Raw genomic sequence first — 22,902 nt, 5'->3', positions numbered from 1 at the left:
TGTGTGTGTGTGTGTGTGTGTGTGTGTACAAGTATACACAGGATTTCAAAGGGCAGTCACAATTATTCTTGGTCTTCATCATTTGACCTAAGGCCCACTCCATGAGAAGGAGCTCATACCTGGCAGTATTTGAGTGCCCAGGAAGCAGGAACCAGATAGCCGAGAGACCTAGGGTAAAACTAAACAATACTACTCACAACAACCAACCAACCTAATTAATTAATTAAGTTCTTCCCAATGATATTCTGATATTCAGTGTCTTAGTGTCTTAACACGTCATCTTCAGAGACTTCCCCTAAAAGTAACAGGTAAAGATTGTCCCTATATATGTGTGCCTTGCCTTTTGATGGTATACATTCTTGAGAAGTGACAACATGCTTATTTGACTGTGTCTTTCAAAGTACATTGTAAAATATGATAACTTTTAAATGTACGAGTCTAACAAAATTTCCTGGATATTAAGTGTATAGCCAAAGAGTATTTGAAATATTCTTCCTTTGCATGAAAGATTTTCTATCTGCATAATTTTCATAAAAGATCACTATGTAAAGAATTCCTTTCAGAGAAAATGCATATGTGAACGACTACATGATTTTATGTGTGCTGGAAATCATAAGTCAGATTCCTTCCTGATGAAGCCATTTCTCTAGTTGACAACCGTCAAAGCCATCTATAAATCCCATGAATATTAAGGCACTGTTCACTAGCACATTTGGCATATGAAAGTCAGGCAAATAGAACTCTTGAAATATGAAAAGAGTGTGCCACGTCAGGTTGTGGAAAATACGACCATTAAGTTGATGTATGTAAGAAGTTCACACCTTTATCTGCTGGGAGACTCAGATGTATTTTCAGTCATCTGCATGATGTGTGTTCATAATGTAACCATTGGTTTATGCCCCACTTTTCTCCAAGGTTTAGGAGGTCCCAAAGCTAAGCTTCTATGGAAGACTAATGTTATTTCCCCCTTATGTTTTAAGCACAGAACCATGTGTTTAATGGGTTTTGAAACCATTAATAGACTGTAAAATCCTTCTATCCCAGCTTCCAGTAACTGGCCAGGGGTGTTCATCTGTACGTTATGCATTGAAAGTTTTTATTGCACTGCTAATTTGAAAGGTCTAAATTCTTTAGTGACATTCGTATAATTCTAGGGTCAGAAAACTGTTCAGCTTGGGGATATCATGCAATTGAGTATGCTTGGAAGATCAGCTTTCACTTAGTACACAAAATCTTAAGTGTGCATCCCTTACAGCAAAGCAGTTCATTTTTCTTCTCTTTAGTTCCTACTATTTTAAAATATCTGACACAAAGTTCTTATTCCAAAGACAAATGCAAACATACCACATTTAAAAGTCTTGACATTTTGTGAATAGGGAAAATTATACTGAATGTTAATAATTAAAAATATAAACACCTACGTGCATTTATTTATTATAAATATTTGTTAATATTTATATTAACATTTCAGTTCTAAAATATTTTTACAGCGTTTTCAGTAATACCATGTGAGACAAAATTATTTTCTTTTTAATTCAGAGAAAATCTTATCTAATGCTGCATGAGGAGATATATAGGCATGAAATGCCCCAGCACTAACCACAGCTTCTGTACATCTCCTATCATGTTGTGTATTACAGCTACCCTTCCATGCATTGTAGCATGGCAGGCTGTGAAAGGTACCCTGATTCCTAGTTGAGATAGGTCGAATCTCAAGTAGGAGACACTAAAAGGGACAGCAGGAGCATTCCCAGTATCCAACAAGATCAGACGCTCCTCAAGTAGCTGCAGCCCCCCAACAACCTGTTCTAGAGAGGTTTGAGACAAATCAGTCACCAGTCATATAGGGCAACACCCTAAGCCCCTCCTCCACATGCGAAGATGTGATCACAGGTCACATAGGGTCAAGACAGATCAGTCTTAGAAGCAAGACCATGCCCCCAAATATGTAGATGAGGTCTTCCCAAGCTCTCAGGCCAAATCAATAGGAAGTAACTGCTGCCAGACCCTAACCCATTCCAAAACTGTATTTAAGAATCCTATTTATAAGGATTAACAGTGTGCAGGAGCTTCTGTCGCAAGAGCTGTAACACTGCCGCTTGGAGAAGAGATCTGGTCTCCAAAATTGCTGCCAGCAGCTCCCCTGCACCTCTTGACCATACCCGAGCAACTTCAGGGATAGTGGTAGAGCAGCACCAGGAGCAGAGGCAGCGGAAGCTGTTCGCCTTCCCTGCCTGAGTTCTCTCCCCTTCTCCTGAACCCTCACACCTAGCCGGACAAGAGATCTCAGAAGAAAGCCACCAGCACACAGCCCCATAAGGCATTAATTAATCAAGAACATACAGGCTGGAACCCCCAGTGTATGGGAATGTCAGAGCAGGAAGGGGTGGTGGTTGGGGAGAGGTAATATCCTCATAGACGAAGGAGGAGGAGGGATGCGATAGGGGCTTATGGAAAGGAAACCGGGAAATGGAATAACGTTTAAAATGTAAATAAAAAATATCCAATTAAAAAATATATACTTTCCCTTCTAAACCAGTGGTTTGCATCTGTGGATCATGACTATTTTGGGGATTGAACCACTTTTTTACAGGGGTCACCTAAGACCCTTGGCTAACACACATTTTTATATTATAATTCATAAGAGTAGCAAAATAACAGTTATGATGTAGCAATGCAAATTATTTTAGGGTTGAGGAGCATTACAACATGAGGAACAGTATTAAAGTATTTCAGCATTAGGAAGGTTGAGAACAGCTGTCCTAAATGGATTCAATGGGTACACACACACACACACACACACACACACACACACACACACACACACACACACATATACACATACATACATGTATGTATGTATATATGTGTGTGTATAATGATTTAGATGCAATGTTCATGTATAAAGTATCAAAGAATAAATTTAAGAATTAGTAAAGGAATGTTTTGCTTGTAGTAAAAACCTATAATTCTATGTTCTTATTCCATTGGTAAATGATGGTAGGGCAATTGTATTATCAGGTCTGATTTTTAACAGCAAAGTCAATATTTTATCTACATATAGGATATTTTAGATCAGTGTTAGATCATGTAGATGAGCTTACTCGAGTTTTTCAGGCCATAATTTTGTTTTGCTGTTGTTGTTTTTGGTGTTGTTGTTGTTGCTATTCTTTGTTATTGGAGTTGTCTGGTCTAGTCTTGTAAAAGTAAAATAAAAAGTGCTTATCACAGTGTAATAGTACAATATATTTCTAAGTTTTGATCATTTCAGCATTGTTTAAAAATAAAATTGTTATCAGTCTAATACTTGGAGAAAATGAGAATGATAAGGGTGTGTATAATCCCCATCTACTCTTCTGCCTGAAGGAGAATATACTTCCAGTATCTGCTGCTGATAACAAGTGAATCAATATTTAAATTTTTCCCATTTGCTAATTGCGAATGTGAGACTTCCAAAAGTTATGTTATGGAAGGAAGCAGGTATGTTTGTTCGACACCACGATGTAATTTGATTTTAAACCAGTTTCTTGTGTATGCCCAAAAAGCTCCAAGAAAAGAATTCTACAATAACTTAAGTAAATAACTTAAGTAATGTTTTGCTTTTCTGTGATTCTGTTCATAATTTTGCGTGCCGTAAAACAGGTGAAAATTAAAAGTCTGCTTGGTCCTCATCCCCTATCATTAAAAGCATTCTCATTAGAGGATGGCTATTATTTTCAATACAGGACTATCAGCATAGTTTAATGAAATCCATCGTCCCCTTGTCTTTATTTCCATCCAATCAAAACAATGAAACAATGAGAAATTGTCTTTAGACATTCTGAGCAGTACTTTAAGTGTCATGGCCTACTCATATATTGAGAATTATGATTCCTATTTATGAGAGATTTGCTTTTCTGTTAGACATTTCATAGAACAAAATGGCCTTCCACTTTGTTTAATCTATTTAAGTGAATATGACCTACAAATATGAAACAATATTCTCAGTAGTATCTGTGTCGTGTGTGTGTGTGTGTGTGTGTGTGCACATGTGTGTGTGCACATGTGTATTCCTGGATATACACATATTTGTAAGGTTGAACATGGAGCGGCCAGATGTCCACAACAGGTATTTTACTACATTGGTTTCCATTTTTATATTACTGCAATTGTCTGAATTAATACTGTCTTACATGTGGGTAAACAATGTGCAAATGAGAAAGATGGCAGCATGTTCCAAAATAATGTAATAATTTAGCTATGTTTACTGAATTAAAAGACCGTATTTCAAGTTTCAGATAAAATAAGTACTTAATTTTTATCCAATATAATCACATATCTATACTATCTGTAATTATAGGTGTATGTGTGTATGTATTGATTCTTTACATAGTTTACATATATATTTACCATGTAAATTATATATATATATAATTTATATATTATATAAAATGAATATATAAAAAATTTATATTATATAGAATGTTATATATTATGTATCATAGATATATAGTATATCTATATATAGCCATGTGATGAATCTATTCCAAAATATGGTAAGCCTATTATATGGAATGAGCAGTTATACATTTAGGAATATATATATCTACATACACATGTATTTGTGTGTGTGTGTTTGTGTGTAGCAGCAATTGAATTGCAAGTAGTCATGTATTTGAGAAAGAACATTTATGTGAAGGGTTTGAGGGAAAAAGTAGAGAGGTAAAGTATACTAATTATATTATAATTTTAAAAGTAACTTAAAAGTAAAGAAATATTTCTACTTGCTTTAACAGAATCCCATTTCCTTGGGATGAAGTGAAGTGATTCTTCAAGGAAATGAGATTCATTTTCATACAGAGGCAGGAAATTTAGGTGCCAGAGAACACGCCTGCCTATTAAAGGTGAGAAATGACATGAGTAAAGAGTTCTCCAGAAAGACATGCCCTCTCCCCATTATGTTCCCACCAATACTTCACCTCCTCACTGGTACATAAAACAGTGTGCAAATAGTCAACATAGTGACATCCAAGATATCAGTGAGCGCTAAACTTCTGTGTTATAAGTAAAGCCTATCTGCTTTGCTAGGCAACAGTAATACACTAGACATTATTATTTTTTTGGAAATTTCTTTTTAAGTTAAAGTTTTATTTTTTTTTCTATTGAGCTAAACACATTCCTGCTGTTTAAATATCTGTGCATGCCTATCAAAAGGGCAATGTGGACACAGTTGTGTTGAACCCACAGGCTCAGAGAACACAGCTTATAATCTTCTGTCATCCCATTTGTGACATATATTAGTATCAGATCAGACACAATAATGATGGCAGCAAACTAATTTAATCAAAATTATATAAAATATTGGTTGCTTTGAAGATATGAGAACATTAAATCACAAAATTCTTCAATTTAAAATCTCCAACATGAGTAGTTTAATTATAAATGAAATATGATCTATAAGCAATAGTTTGGAGGAAGGAACATGGTTTATTTGGTAAAACATTGGCAAGGAAGATTTGCCTCTGTAAACATTGTACTGCACTAGTGAGCACTAATAATGCCAGAGCTGGGAAACAGAGACGAGAGATCACTGCGGGACACTGACCGTCCACTTTCATAAATAACTATGCTCTGCAAGACGTCTGCATCAAAAATGAAGTTCAGAAGTGATTGCAGAAAACACTAGGTACCTATTTCCAAGAACACCGTAGTCAATTTAGACATCATAGTGTGCAAAAGGAAAATGACTTGGTCCATAATGTTTTAAAGATTTAAAGAAGGCTCACTGTATCTTTAATTTTGGCTATACATATTGACTAAAGGCCAAGGACTTAAGTTTGTTATACTGTACTTTAATACAGTCTAAAGTTAAAACTAATGATTCCTCTCTTTATTTTGTTTGATACTGAACACTTTGCATTGTGTGACAGGTTTGTCCTATTCTCCTCTAGAAAGGAAGGATTTAACAGATGGCTAAATGATTTTTATTTACCAAAGTTTCCTTACATCTTCAACTCCTTCCTGAAACTTCTAAAAATAGTTTGATGAATATAAAAGACAAGGGAAGCATGCTCACTTATTAGGATGGTGCTTCTGTGATTCTGCATGAATTATACCTCTATTGCCCAATAAAAAGGTAATATACTGAAGCAATATTTAGCTGTCAGGTTATTAAATTCTTATTGCCTGACTTAGTATATTGATTTCCATCTGACAGAGGCTGCAAACAAAATTATGTCAAATTGCATATTGAAAATAAGCTTAAAACAAATTCTGTGTGTTGTGCGGTCTCTCACCAATGCCATGTTTTCTTACGACAGAGTAACCTATCATGAGCCTTCCCACATTTCTCTATCTCTTGCTTTTTCCTTCTGAAAAGCCAACAGTAGCTCCAGGCAGTCACCTGGCATGATTAATGACAGTGGCAGTGGCCTCTGTGTTGCAATGTTGTATTGCTACCAGGAGTTTTCAAGGTCATTTTTCCTTATGAAAAGTTCACAGGAAGTTAAATATTCATAAAACATGACCTGATTTTTATGATCAAGGTCTTACTTGTTTTTTTTTAATGACAACTGGTTTTAATGAGAAGAGAGACAAAGAAATATTCACTATAAACATGTGACATTCTATTATAGAGGGTGATAGAAGGTCTTAATGACTGAGACAAATAAGCCAAGGTTGTTTAGGTGTCTCTTACTTTAGATGTCTATAAAAGCCAGAAGTTTCTTGACCTAGTTAAGTGAAAGGTTTTAGTGTGAGAAGCGCCATCCAGATGAAGGTGATGAACATCAAGGATCATTCTTTTAATACCTTCTTTTCACTCCCAGCTTTCTGAATCAAGCTTATCAGAGCCAAGTGTAAGGGGCTGGGAGTACTTTTTGGGTGAGAAGGAAGAGCTTTTTTTCACATTACAGTTTATATCCCATCACTGAAGGAAACCAGTATCAGAACTCAGGACAGGAATTTGCTGTTAGAAATTGAGCATAGACTATGGAGTAATGAGCACAACCTACTTACTTTTTAAAAAAAATCATTGTGTTTTAATTAAGATATAATTAAATTGCTTTCCTCCTACCCTTTCTCCCTTTAAATTCTCTCATATCTCCTTCCTCAAACCCTCCCGTTATCTGCCTTACCCTATCTTTCAAATCGTGATCCCCTTTTCAATTATTATTGTTATATATGTGTACACACATAATGCATAATTGTGGTGGTTTGAATATGCATGGCCCAGAGAGTAACACTGCTTGGAGTATGGCCTTGTTAGAGTAGGCGTGGTCTTAGAGGAAGTGTATCATTATGGGCAAGGGCTTTAAGACTTTTTGTCTTAGGTGCTTGGAATCCAGTCTTCTCCTGTTTGCCTTTGAAACAAGATGTTGAGTTCTCTGATCCTCCTGAGTGCTGCCTTGGTCCTGCCTTGATGACATTGGACAAAACATCTGAATCTGTAAGCTAGCCTCAGTTAAATACTGTCCTTATAAGAGTTGTCTTGGTCATGGTGTCTGTTCACAGTAGAAAAGCCCTAAGACAATAGTTACATGAGTAACTACCTGCTGGCTCTGTTCAGTGTTGTATGTATGTAGCTTTAGGGATAAACACTTTTAGGTTGGATAACCAATTCAAACCTGAGAGATAATTTTATCAACCCCAGTAGACACATCTTCAACAGAATTCCTGCACGCAAATCCTAGGGAACCTTAGGGAAGCAGAGAGTCAAGAGACTCCAAGGGTCAAGAGAAGCAGGACATCTACTTTGAGACTAAGTCTCCTGAAAATCCCTAATACTTGGACAATATGGCTTCCTGAAAAAGACCAGAGGAATGGTAATTCCAGTAGACATGCTAATGTGTTAAAGAGACACTTCCCTAGGTTCAAACTAAGGAAGGATTGAGAATTATTTATTGTTGGACTTTTGTAAAGGAAGAGTTAATGAATTTTTGGAAAGAGGACACGAACAATTTCATCAAAGCTAAAACTTTTTAACCAGGACAGAAATGAAGGAAAGCAGGATAAGGAAGATTGAGAGGGACTGAGGGAAGAAGGAAATGGAGGGAAAATGGCTGGAAGACTATTTTATGCATATGCTCTTCATGGTAAAGACAAGACATTGTTTGGACTCTATATGCTTTGTGTTACAGCCTACATATTAGCATCTCTGAATATTTCATAATGTTTCAAATCGTCACAGACATACGACGCGTTTCTATTACAAAAGTTATCCTGTGTGGGAGAAAGGAATTGATACTCATTATTCAGAGGTGTAGGTGATGGCTCACCTTGGTTGTTTACTTAACTGCATCTGCAATCAACTATAAACAAGCAGTCTGCTGGACAAACCTAGAAGGGATATTGATCGGATTATTTGTAGCCGAGGTCCTACTTTAAATATGGATGCTATCTTCTCATACCAACTCTCAAAAAAAATCCTCTTCTTTTTTTGCCTGCTTGCTGTCAGTACTGCTGGTAAGGTTCATCTATTCTGTTTTTGATGGGTCCTTCACAGATATTACAAGTAACTTCTTCACGATCCCCACTTAGACTGAAGACCATCAGTTTATAGGAATCCTCCAGTACAGAGAGGAAAGTGAAACTAATAAGTCATCTCTCTTTATGACATCAACAATTACTGGCTTCTCCACACTCTAGTGTGAGAACGGAACTGTCGAATGGTACACCATATCCCTGAATCCAATGTAATAAATACCCTTGAAATATATCTTATATCAGTTATGTTACTTTAAAGAACTTAACAAATAAAGTGTTAAGATATTTAAAGTTAATTAAATTTTTCTTAATATTTATTTATAGTATTTTTCTTCTGTCCTATACTAAAATTGGAAACATGGTTTATGTGTTTCTAGTTCATGTTTAATTAATAAAATCATGGTTAAAATGTCAGCTTATCATAATCTATTTCTAGCTTTATTGATATATTAATATTGTATATGGAGTCACTTAGGTACAATAGAAAGATTTACTATTTTAATATAATGACAAAAAGCATTTTAATGAATCAATTTGAAATAAGCATACCACATTATGCAATATTAGGGTAAAATGATATCCTAAATAATATCTTCAACGCAACAAAATATATTAAGTATGCTAGATGAACCATTTATGCAAAAACATAAATAAGGGATGGCTCTTGTCATCAAGAAAAATATTTTAGGAAAAATACATTTGCATAAGTATAAATAGTATAAAAATAATTTTCAGTTAAAAATGCATCTTCAGTGTTACAATAAAACAACATAAAGTTCAAATGGAAACCCAGAGGAGAAAGAAACCAAAATTAATTGTGTATGATAAAACAGATATCCTACAAACATTGTCACTTACTGTAGTCACAAACATAAGTGAAAGGGAAGAGGATGTTTAAAATAGTGGAAAATATTCCTATTATTATTTGTATATTATACTACATATTTATGCAGTGTGTATAGAAAATGGGTATAAGCAAATAAGGTGACAGGAAAAGCAAGTTCTTTGAAAGTTTTCTAAATTTCTGAGCCTTTTGTCTCTTACCAGTTAGAAAGCATTGATAATTTGAAACGCAGTGTTGTATTTTGTACAATTTTGTATTACTTTTTTTGTATATAGCACAGAGTAATGTATTTTGTATTTGTATACATGCAAATTTATATTACAATGTAGAAATTGGCATATTTTATACTTTATATGTTTTTTGTTACAAAATCATGAGGATGGAGGCCATAAAATACTTGATGGGTGTAAGAGTAGGTCTGCAATTCCAGTGCTCCACAGACAGAGGCAGAAGATCCCGTTGCAGATGATCTAGTTTAGCGGAATCAGTGACCTCAGGGTTGATGAGAAGTGTCTTGTATACATAAATGAGATGGAGAATATTTGAGGAAGGTAACAATATCAACCTATGGCTTATGTATATATACATATACAAAGACTGCACACATAAACAACTAGAAGAAACAGTGGCAGCAACAGCAGCAGCAGCAACAACAACAACAACAACAACAACAACAACGAGAGAGTTATGTCTTTCATTTGGACAATTATTCAGACTTTTTTTTTCTGTTTCCTGGTCATGCTGTAAATTAAATCACCATTTGACCTTTGCTTTTCTGCTGTAAAACAATTGGACCAGTTGATTATGGACATACACCTCAGAAACTATAAAACAAATTAAGTGTTTCTGCATTTACATTTTATGACAGGAATTTTGTCATTCTAACCTAAGTTAATAAACATATTCCTTTTTTCTCATTATGAACTTATATCTGTGCCATATTGTCTGGCTTTCCAAGGAATACTCTGCAAATCGCTTTGACTAAAACAGAAAGACTTGGACTCCAAAGTACTTTAGGCATTGCAGTATTTTCTCTATGGAGCCTTAGTGAAACAATGGATAAGACCGTGGAGGATAATACAAAGATGTCAGATATTGGGGCTAGAGAGATGGCTCAGTGGTTAGGAGCACTGGCTGCTCTTCCAGAGGTCCTGAGTTTAACTCCCAGCAACCACATGGTGGCTCACAACCATCTGTCATAGGGTCTGATGCTCTCTTCTGATGTGTCTGAAGACAACTATAGTGTACTCATATACATAGTAAATGAATAAACAAATAAATAAATAAATAAATATGTCAGATATCCTTTTTTTAAATGTAAAATTTCTAAACTAAATAACCAGAAACATCCTGTCATGTAACAGTAGCCTGATTTGACACAAAGGGTTTAGACTCCTGAGTAATCTAAGAAAGGGGCTTGGTTAACTCCCCTGCCCAAATATATCTTAATTGAAAATTTGCTTTCTTTCCTGAATTGTTTGCCTTTTCTCCTTTCTCTCTAGGCTGGCAGAGTAGTGTTGCAATAGCTTTTAAGCCCCATGAAGGGAACACTGGTACATGGTAGCCAAAAGAATGAAATTGACATCTGTTTTGAGACATACTATCTTCTCTTCTCTTAAAGATTAATCAACTTGGACCAGCCCATCAATAAGCCAGGGAAACACCCCTCAGGAAAGCAGATCCATCGTCATTCTTGCTAAAATGGGATGGGTGGAGGGGTTGTGGGAAGTCAGTAATCATCTTTCTGAGATATGCTTTCCTTTCTAGGATTCCTGCATCGTAGTGACTTTTCTTAAATAACGATAGGTGTGCAGCATGGTAAATCTGTCTGCCTTTCTGATCTTTTCCTCCTTACCTTCCTTCTATGTCTTTCCTAAGCATATTTTCTTTGATCACTTTGCTCTTATACTTTGGGCTTTATTCGTTAAAGCTCCTCTCTTGATCATGATGCTGCTTCATAGCCATGTGGCTCATCTCCGTGCTTACTTAGCCCAACAACATAGCCTTTTCCCCATATTCTTCCTCTGAGTAGGTGGCAAAATTTATAGTTTGCTTGCCATGGGTTTTTTATTTAAAACTCTTGAAAACTTTTCCTGAAGCTCCTGTAGGTCTAGTGTTAACTCTTTCGATTACCGAGACTAAAAGACTTAAGAGGAATTCTCAGTATCATTGATACTACTTGCCTCATATGTTTATTATATGGAATAAAATTTCCCTTCTTGCTATTTATTCAGTAGATATTTGAATTTTTATCAAGGAGCCAGGCCATGGTGCTGTAATTCTGAAATCAATTAATGTTTTCATAATGTATTGGAAATTATAGTTGCCATTTTAGAAGAACCATCCTAAAGTTAGTTTCCTCTCTGAAAAATATTCCTTTAATACCCTTGTCAGACTACTGTTGAATTCCAAGATTAGGCTTTATCTATTTCAACAACTACAAGGCATTTTAAAAGTATCATCTCAAATGCACAGATTTCATCTTTTCAACTATAATATTTAAAAGTGTGAGATACTGATGATGTTTCCATGTCCTCAAATGTTACACTGTATAGTTTTTATTTATAGTTTATTTATGAACAGAAGAGTTCAGTGGTTGGACACATATTCAGGAAGATTTAATGTCTATTTAATTTAGAAATTAGGTCGTAAGGTAGAATAGCTTCACAGACAAAAAGTAGTGACCAATGCTAAATGAGTTTTTCTAGCTTTGTGTGTGTGTGTGTGTGTGTGTGTGTATGTGTGTGTATGTGTGTGTATGTGTGTGTGCGTGTGTGCACGTGTGTGTGTGTGTAACATTATACATGTATAGTACATATACATATATTGGAAGTATTACATACTTGAGATCTGTGAAACAGGGGTGCACTCTTGAATAAAGGCAGATTCCTTACACTTTCCTTCTATTCTGCCTTGCTGGACTCTGAACTAGCAGGAAGTATTCAAGAGCACTAGACAAACTCCTTTTACTTAATCACTTTAACATACCTTGTAAATAGCTATTCATAATCTCGGCAATATTTGGGTGATAGGCAGGACCCTACATTTTAATGAACACCCTTGCTAAAAAACATCCACAGATCTTGTGCTCACAGTCTTCATCATCTACCTTTAGTTGTCCCAAGTGCCAGCTGTTGTCTTTATTAGTGTGTAAAATATCTGACTGCTTTCGTAATAAAGAAGCTAAGGATCCCACTGCTCTCTTCCTAGGAAAAGAGAGCAATAAAAGCACTGTTTGTGGAGTCTATGCTTTCTAGTTAATAAAACACACTATGTAGAAAGTAAAAGAACTTGAGTTGATCTGGTCTGCTGGGCCCCCCAAAACAAGAAAAAATGTACTATCTCCTTAATTGCTAGATTGGTTTGTGTAGTTTCCAGATTCAAAAAGTAATTAATCCATATTTCTAGTCTTTATCACTTCCATATTCATGCATTTCTCTGACTATAGAGTTATATCCTGATTGTCTTGTGGAATTTCACAATCTATAGGATATCCCTCATCGTGAGTTAGTAAAGACATTGCTGTGATTAACTTCTGATTCAAACCTTGATCAAAAATGAAACTCACCCAAACGGCTGATATACTATTAACATTTGCACAGATTTTGAAAGAAATCATGGTAAACATGATAACATGGTAAACATGGTAACAGAAGCAGAAGACAAGCAAATATACCGCAAATCACATATATTCAGCCATTTTCTTTTTGAGTTCATAATAATTTCTGTAGAGATTAAATTTATGCTTCCTTATTATCTTGGCAATGAAGTTTATTAAATAAAAGGAAAGCCTGTATAAGGATTCAAGCTTATTTAAGAAATATAAAACAAGCATTGCTATGCACCAAAGGGTCTAAAACAAATGCCAATTGTCTTAGTTAGGAATAGAGGGAAACACATTAACAATTCTTTGAGATCTAAATTACATTCAAGAGCTTATAAATGTTCACCTGGGGCCACATCAAAAGTTTTCTCACAACTGTCATTGCACAAGGACACACAGAAAGTTTGAAATTGTCACAGTATGACTGTTCCTTTTCAGTTTTATTTTGTTTCATGTTACAACAAAAACAATGCTCTGGATTTATTAAAACATTTAAAGCACCCCTTGTAGTGTCGCTGTAGGTCTGTGTATGTGTGTGCTTTCTTAGGCACAGTAAAATGCATTTTAAATGATCAAATGAAAATCCACCATGATTCTTTTCTGTGGAAATAGAGATAAGTCATCATAAAACAGAATCATTCTATGCTACGGACAAGAACAATTAAGAAATGTCTAGACACAGCTGAGCAAAAAAATAAAAAAGAAAAAGAAAAAGAAAAAAAAAAAAACCTTGAGTTCCGTGTAAGAAAATGGCAAGAGTCCAAAGCTCTAGGATTTGAAAGGAATCTAATAAAAAGATCAGAGTTACAACTTGACCTTATTTTATTAAAAAGCCACTCTCTGTGATCCACCTGTGCAAGAGGGTATAATTTAATTTCAGCAGAGAAAAGGAGAGATATCCTAAAATGATCAAAGTCACACTAGATGGACCATGTGTTCATTAAGAATATTTAATAGACTACATGTAAATGTCTTGAATAGAGGTTTTATAAGGTCGATGTTTCACTGAAATTTTAATTGAATAATTAGTCTAAATTCTAAAGTGGGTATGAAAATGATGATCTTTTCAAACAGAATTACTGAAGGCAGTCACTGATTTTAATTAGATTGTTAATTAATTACCTCTGTAATTTTAAGTGATAGGTTATAATATATTCAACTAGAATATGTTCATTTTTTGTGATACTAGATACCATGCCTTAAATCTTGTACTATACTCTATTTCTGTTTTTATTCTCTTCCTTAGTGAAAGTTTGTATGATTTACATGACTGAAAACTCTTGTTCCTGATTAACTGCTGGACATCCAAACCAAATGTATGATCCTATATTTCAGTTATACATTATCATTTTCTTATATTCCATAGAGCTTTTAATTTAACAAATTCCATAATAATATAAAATAAATTTTTTATCCTTATTAGTATTGAAAACTTTAATCTACATGTATATTATGAATATAGTTTAATGCAAATTATAATAGTTGATATCAATGAGTTAATTATATGTCCTCAGTGTCTCTCTGTGTGTGTTCTTATCTTCAGACTAACAGACACAAAACCTGATTATATTTAAGGAATTGAAAATATCCACAGTGGACATTTTTTAATATCCACCATGGGAAATGAAAGATTTTTCTTAATAAAAAATTTTTGCACATAGATGAGTTTTCCCAAAAGCTGAATGTTATGACTTTAAATAATAACTTTTAAGTTTATAACTTTAAATGGATATTTAAATAATATAGTTCATTCATGTTCTTACTTTTTAAACCAGGGAATGCTGAACACATTTTAAACTTGATGACTGTAGGTCAAAAAATGAGTGAAAATTATTTTAACCTACCTTCATTAAAATGACCTAGATGCTGGTAAGTCTAAACTGCATATTCTGTCAAGAACTTGATTATGCATCTGTTTGAAAATGATTAACAATGGTTATAACATATCTAAAAATTGGGGAGACAGAATATTTCCACAAATGTATTATTTTTATACAATTGCCACCAAGAACGATACCTTAAAATGTCATTGAAAGTAAAGAACCTTATTGGAATGGCCTTATTTACCATAAATTATTGGTGGCTCACAAAGTCCAGACTACAGGAACATTTGTCACAGATACTCCATCCCTTTAGAATGTTTTTGATAGCCGCGTGGATTAAGGATATATGCAAAGACAAAGGACAACCAATACATTACTGAGTTTATGTTGCTCGAAATGCTTCTGAGTCTTCAGCAATTGCAACTGGAAAACAAAATTGTCTCTGCAGATAAAGACAAGTGCTAGCACTAGACATATTATAGAATTTATGAAAGTAATCCACATATTTCAGAAAGAGCTCCACGAATAAATTATACCATTAACACTGTGGCACTTACAATATTTTTTGAGCTAATACTTTCACTCATTCCTTTGGAAAAAATTAAAATGAATTGCTAGACTTCTAATTGACACATGCGTTTCTTCCCTCCATATTAATCACAGTTAGAAACCAGACATATTGTGATTCCTAGGACTTGTTGATTTTCATTAAATAGTAAGATTTTACTTAGATCATGTTCTTGTTTATAAATTTTAAAATTACTACCTCACATATGTGCATGTGTGCACGAATCATGTGTATCATGACATACATAATGAAGGGGTACATTGCAAGTGTGTATATGAATAATCATTTTATAAATTATAAGAGTTTACTTAGTACTGTAATAGTTTATTTGATTTATTTGGTCAATAGCACTGACCAAAAATATCACTCAAAGCACTTTCAAGAAGCCATTTCTTGAACCACTTCCTAAGAGCAGAAACCCAACTTAGTACTAATAGTTTTTGACTGTTTGTTTTCTGAGACAAGGGTTCCTCTGTGAAGCCTACCCTCTCCTGGAACTTGCTCGGTACACCAGGCTGGCCTAGAACTCAGAAATCTGCCTGACACTACCTCCCAGGTACTGGAATTAAAGGCATGTGTTACCACAGTCTATAAAATCACTACAAGAAAATGACTTACAGAATTAACTGACCAGGGTTCATCGGGACTCACAGAGCTTGAACCAACAATTAGGGAGTCTGTATAGGTTTGACCTTGGCCCTGTGCATTTGTAATCTTTGTGTAGTTTAGTGTTCTTGTGAGTCTCCTAACAGTGTGAGCAGGGGGCTGTCTCTAACATTTTCCCCTGGTTTTGGATTCCTTCACTTCTACTGGGTTATCTTGTCCAACTTTACAATGAGGTAAGATGCCTAGTTTTATTATAATCCTAGGTTTGGTTGATTTCCCTAGGAAACCTGCCTTTTTCTGAAGAGAAATGGAGAAAGGGATGGGGAATCAGGGAGGTTTGGGAAGGACCTGGAAATGGAGGAGAGATTAGAAACTGCAATCAAGATAGAGTATATGAGAGAAGAATAATTTTTTAAATGGTAAATAAAATGAACATTTGTTATTGAAACTCTTATTTTAAGGCTTACTGACTAATTCCCTGGCCAGTGTCTGCTCCTATTATACACCCTGTCTTCTTTATCACATGCTCCAATGAATCAGGTTCTCTGACAGGACTAGGTGCAGCATTCAGCAATTCTGCCTCACTGAACTGGATTTTTTAACCGGATCTCATCATAGGGAGAGCCTCCTGGCAATCTGCATTCCTGCTTCATCTAAAGACTCTTATGGCTAAATGTATGTGATGTGAATAGTTTCTATTTTGAAATAATGTTCCTCCAGAAATGTCTATGCAAAGAAGGTATACCATGTAACTAAGCACAAGTTTTTGGTGAGCAACATCCATGAAAAGAGTATATAATTAGCCAACCAGAGGTGAGTAAAACCCAGACATACAAACTTCTGTTTTAGTCTTTCTCTTATTTATAAAGAAAATACTAAGGCCCTATAGGATTAAAATTTTCAGAAATACTCGCAAGGATTATTCTCTAAAGAGAAAAAGCCTACCATAAGGATACTTTCCATTGGACATTTGAGTTTTGCACATTCCACATCTAATTTAGCCTTTGAGTTGTCCTGAAGTTTAACTAGATTTTTTTGTTGCCTTAGACAATAAAATCAAAATGTATTTTAACCAAAGCTAAGGAAACACATTATACTTATACGTTCTTATAGTCCCATGTACGATGAGTTTCCTTAAAATGTTTTAATTCTTTTTTCTAGTAATACAAAGTGATATGGGTCAGATTAAATAGAAAATATTTTGCTATTGGTGGAAGAGTCTGTGAATGTAATAACCGGGGTGTCCTGATTACCTTTACCAGGGACTGTGAGAGAACATAGCAGTCATCTGGGGGACAGTCACAGTTGAAGGATTCATACATATTATTGACCTGTGGGCATATCTATGGGGGCTTGTCCTGATTGTTAATTGACAGAGGAGAGCACATTCCCCATAGGCACAGAGTATAAGCTGACCTGAGAACCAGCTAGCAAGCAGCATCTTCCAGGTTTCCTGCAGATTTGCAATATGCAGTGAGTGAGCTTGTTGGTCACAGATAATGTGGTGTTGAACACCAAGTGTGCCTGCCTGTAAGCCTGTTCCTTGATGTCTTTTTTACCTTGACTTGCTCAAGGATGGGATGCAACCTAGATTTTGATACTGAAATGAACCCATTCCTCTTCTCAGTTGCTGTCTGTCAGGGCATTTGTCATGTCAACAGGAGGGAAGAGTTTCAAACCTCTCTATATGAGCAGTGCCATTGACTAATAGATGGATGGGTTTCCCAGGCTGAATTTTTTTCATGCTGTTTGCTAGAAGCACATCCAAAGTGCTGTTGTCAACTTTATCTCTCTAGTAGATTACTTTTTTTCTGTTTCCTGAAAAGTTCCCTCTAAATAGGTTCCCTTGTTTTAATTTTCAAAAGGAAAGATAAAAAGGTAAGTTTACTAGCAATCATGGGGCAGAGCTTGGAAAATCTTATAGAAAGGCAGGGAGGATTGAAAGAGTTAGGGGATTTAAAATAGCACAAGAAAACCTACAGAATCAACTGACCTGTGGCCATAGGGTCTCAAAGAAATTAAACACCAACCAAAGAGGATGCATGGACAGACCTTGGCCTCCAATACATATGTAATAGATGTGCAGCTTGGTCTTCAAGTTTTAGGGACACCCTAAAAACTGGAGCAGGGTTTGTCTCTGACTCTGTTGCCTGCCTTTGTAATCCTTTTCTCTAACTGGACTGCCTTGTCTAGGTGCAATAGGAGAATGTGTGTCTAGCTCTATTGTAATTTGATATGCCAAAGTAGGAAGATATCCACAGAAGTCCTCCCATTCTATGAGGAGAAAACTGAGGTATAAGACAGGGTTTAGGAGAGGAGAAGGGAAAGCTGTGATGAGAATGTAAAAGTAAATAAATAGGTTAATTAAAAAATGTTGGGGGGACAGGAAGGGGTGTGGTTGGGAAGGAGAACACCCTTATAGAAGAAGTGGAGGGGGATGGAATAGGGGACAGGAAACCGGGAAAGGGAATAACACTTGAAATATAAATTAAAAATATCCAATAAAAATTTGTTTACCTAAAATTATCTGTGAAAACCAAATATCATCCCTAAAATTTGGAATATTAATTCTTTAATTAAAACTTTAAATCTTGTTTTTCTGGTGTGTTTGAATATCCAGTATTTTCTTTGGTGGGAGAACTGGGCTCTGATGATGCCAAGTAGTCTGGTTTCTGCTGCTTAGGTTCCTGTGCTTGCCTCTCGCCATCAGGTTGCCTCTGGTGTTCACTTGTCTTGCTGGTTCTGACAGTGGCTTGACCCTCCCATAGGCTTCTGTGTCAGCACTCATGTAGAACTGTTTTCCTGTTTTCTTTCAGCCATTCCTGGGCATAGGTGCTCTGATCTCAGGTGTGTAGGTGCACCTGGTGATTGTCTTTCTGAGGACCCAGCAAAACCTCTTCTGGATATATACCCGAAAGATGCCCCAACATACAACAAAGACACATGCTCCACTATGTTCATAGCAGCCTTATTTATAATAGCCAGAAGTTGGAAAGAAACCAGATGCCCTTCAACAGAGGAATGGATTAAAAAAATGTGGTACATCTACACAATGGAGTACTACTCAGCTATTTAAAACAATGACTTCATGAAATTCATAGCAAATGGAATGAACTAGACAATATCATCCTGAGTGAGGTTACTCAATCACAGAAAAACACACTTGGTATGTACTCATTGATAAGTGGATATTAGCCCAAAATCTCAAATTACACAAGATGCAATCCATAGACAACAGGAAGCTCAAGAAGGATGACCAAAATGCAGATGCTCCCACTCCTTCTTAAAAGGGGGAACAAAAATATCCATAGGAGGGGATATGGAGGCAAAGTTTAGAGTAGAGACTGAAGGAATAGCTATTTAGAGCCTGTCCCACATGTGGGCCATATATATGCAGCCACCAAAACTAGATAAGATTGATGAAGCTAAAAAGTACCTGCTAAGAGGGACCAGGTATAGATCTCTCCTGAGAGACGCATCCAGAGCATGTCAAATACAGAGGTGAACACTACAGCAAACCCCTGAACTGAGAACAGGACCCCCGTTTAGGGGAATTAGAGGACTGAAGAGCTGAAGGGGCTTGAAACCCAATAAGAACATCAATACCAACCAACCAGAGCTTTCAGGGACTAAACGACTACCAAAAGACTGTACATGGACTGACCCAGGGCTCCAACTGCATATGTAGCAGAGAATAGCCTTGTTGGGGCACCAGTGGAATGGGAAGCCCTTGGTCCTGCCAAGGTTCAACCCTCAGTACAGGGGAATGTGGGTAAGGGGGGTGGATGGGGAGTGAACACCGGTATTGAGGAGAGGGTATGGGGGCTTATGGACAGAAAACCGGGAAAGGGAAAAACATTTGAAAGTAAATAAAAAAATATAACATTAAAAATTCTCAAAGAACTCCCACTAATAATTTTGACTTTGTATTGTGAAGATTATTATTTTTAATACAACAAACTGGTATATGTTCCAATAGATATAATAAATGCAAAACTTAATTCAGTTTCTCAAAATACTGGTACAGATAATATGCCAGAATGACCTTAGCTCTTATTTATGGTCTTCCTGTGCGTCTCCCAACAATTGGAGCAGGGGCATTCCCCGATTCTATTGCTTGCCTCTGGATTTCATTCCAATACCAGATTTGCCTTGTCTGGCCTCAGTGGGAGATGATGTGCCCAGTCATTCTGTGACTGGATGTGCTAGAGTGCTTTGGTACACAGGGAAAGTTGGAGGGAGAATGGGAGAAGAGGCTATGTGAGGGGAGGCCTGGGAGGAGGGAGACTGAGATCTGAGATAGGGATGCAAAGTAAATAAATAGATAAAATGATGGGGAAATAGTATTAAAAACTAATGAAAATAAAAATGGAAATCAATATTAATACTTCATAACTTCTCTGGGAGGCAGGTAACATTTAATGAATGGCAGATAACTCACAGGGAATGCACGTTCTTGAAAATTGCATAGGATTCTTTCTCTTTGGTGATATGATCTCACTTTCTGAGACATTCAGCTTCCCTACAATCCCAACCTGCCCATATTTTACAAAATCATTTATTTGTAAATTTGATTTTTATCTGAACAAGGAGATATTAACTAAAGAGAGATTAGTTTTCATAATTAGTCATACATATTTCATAATTAGTCATATTATTAAAGTTAGATATCACTTAATTATTATTATTGATTAAGAAATCAATATCATTTTTTTCTCTATGGATCTCTAGGGGATATGTTGACAACTCTAAGTGTTTGTGTTAGTCAACTGATTTTTTAAAAATAGATTCTGTTGTATCCCAGGCTACTCTCAAACTTGCTGTGTAACCAAAGAAGATCTTAAATTTCTGCCTCTTATCTTTACTTCCTGAGTGGTGGTATTTCAGACTTATGGAGCCAATGTTTCACACTCTTGTGATTCAACCCAGTTTCACATATGATACCTAAGAAGTCTATCAACTGAACTATAACCAACAGGCTGAATATTTTCTCATGTATTTTTCTTATCACCATCTTCTGAATACATTAGAGTTACCATAGGTACAAGAACAGCATGCCTTGAAGAAGGCTTAAAGAAAAATTTCTTCATCACCCAGTTCCACAAGCAGTTATATTGTTTGAGAATACAATACCAGACACTAACACTATCAATTTTATGATTAAGACTTGGAAAGTAAGTTGGATATTTATATATAAATGATTTGTCCCAAATCATTAAGAACAATAAAAGAAGACCTAATCATAGTTGCTAAATAACGTTCAGTGTTCAAGTGTTCACAGAACTGACATGTATTATCAGAGGTGTAGGAACCTGTAAATGGAAATGGAAAAAAAAGTTAATATAAATGTTGTCAGAATTGGGCGTCAGGGCTTCATGATTTCTAGCAGGAGCAGCGAGATGATTGCTCCAACTCTTTGTGAAACACCGGAAAAAAAATTCGACAACCAATGCTCTCAGTTAAATGTTACTCTACCCCAATAAACAAGAAAAGTGTGTCCAGGGACCCAATATTTAACAAACTTATTTTCTTATAGCTTAAGGAAATTATAGTCACTGGACCATAATCTAATAAAGAAGGTAAGACAAACATTAGTCTACCCATGCTTGTCTCCTAAGTCATATTTGCTAGAAACTGTGCTTTCTTTCCCTGTGAAATATAGTCTTTATTTAAGTATGCATACTTAAGCTCAGATTTTAAATAAAAATCGCATTTCTCTCCAATAGACAACTACAACGATTATGCAATGTTAGTCCTGAAAACTCCTCGCTTCCTTTCGACTCCTAGATTGTGACACTTTGTGTGATACAGACTGCTCTTTGTCATTACGACTACCAATATCTCAGGAGTTTTCATAGTATAAATGAATTTGTTTAAAATATTGATAAACACGAACGTTTTCAGGGATGGAAATATGACTTAATTTAGACTAAAATAAGAGACAGGTTCTTGAGGTTTAAGCTTAAATTTCCTCATGCTTACAGTGGATATTTGCTCAAAAGCTTGGAACACCCAAGATACAATTCCCAGACCACATGAAGCTCAAGAAGAAGGAAGACCAAAGTGTGGATGCATCAGTCCTTCTTAGAAGGGGGAATAAAATACTCATGGGAGGAAATACAGGGAAAATGAATGGAGCAGAGACTGAAGGAAAGGCCATCTAGAGATTGCCCCACCTGGTAATCCATCCCATATATAGCCACCAAACATGGTCATAATTGCTGATGCCAAGAGGTGTTTGCTGACAGGAGCCTGATATGGATGTCTCCTGAGAGGCTCTGCCAGAGCCTTACTGATACAAATTAAGATGCTTGCATCTAACCATCAGACTGAGCATGGGGACCCCAATGGAGGAGTTAGAGAAAGGATTGAAGGAGCTGAAGGGGCTTACGACCCCACAGGAAGAATAATAATATCAACCAACCAGAAGCCCCACAGCTCCCATGGACTAAACTACCAACCAAAAAGTGCACATGGGGGAACTCACTGCTCCAGCTGCATATGTAGCAGAGGATGGCATTGTCTGGTATCAACAGGAGGAGAAACCTTTGGTTTTGGGAAGGCTCTTTTCCCCAATGTAGGGGAATGCCAGGGTATTGAGATGAGAGTGGGTGGGAGGGGGAGCATCATCAGAGAAGCAGGGGGAGGGGATATGGAAGACGTGGGAACCAGGAAAGTGGATAACTTTTGAAATGTAAATCCATAAACTATCCAATAAAAAGAATACAATTTGGTTTTCTTTTGCATGGTTTCTTAGGGAGGTTGAGGGCTATAACTAAGCTGTCCTAGAAGGCAACTTAAAGCCAAAGAAGGGACATTGTGGAGGACATTGGACAGAACCATTGTTTGGAAATATGAACTGAGCATGCTACCCCATCACATTGGCAAAACATAATGCACCTTGTGGCAGAAACTTTGATAATTACTCACAAATGTGCTTTCTTATATGTGTGTTTAAATAATGGGAAGTGCTCCTAAATTCTTCTTTTATTAC

General features: G+C 36.0%; 1 protein-coding gene across 2 annotated transcripts in view; it reads right to left on the bottom strand.

Annotated features, from left to right (window-relative positions):
* The window catches only part of Galntl6 (polypeptide N-acetylgalactosaminyltransferase-like 6), a 1,251,036-nt gene that overhangs the window by 1,006,722 nt on the left and 221,412 nt on the right, over positions 1-22,902 (bottom strand). The window lies entirely within an intron of this gene.

Source organism: Rattus norvegicus, chromosome 16 (genome assembly GCF_036323735.1).
Source record: "Rattus norvegicus strain BN/NHsdMcwi chromosome 16, GRCr8, whole genome shotgun sequence".
Taxonomy (NCBI): domain Eukaryota; kingdom Metazoa; phylum Chordata; class Mammalia; order Rodentia; family Muridae; genus Rattus; species Rattus norvegicus.
The sequence above is the reverse complement of the archived record's forward strand: the minus strand, read 5'-3'. Positions and strand labels throughout refer to the sequence as shown.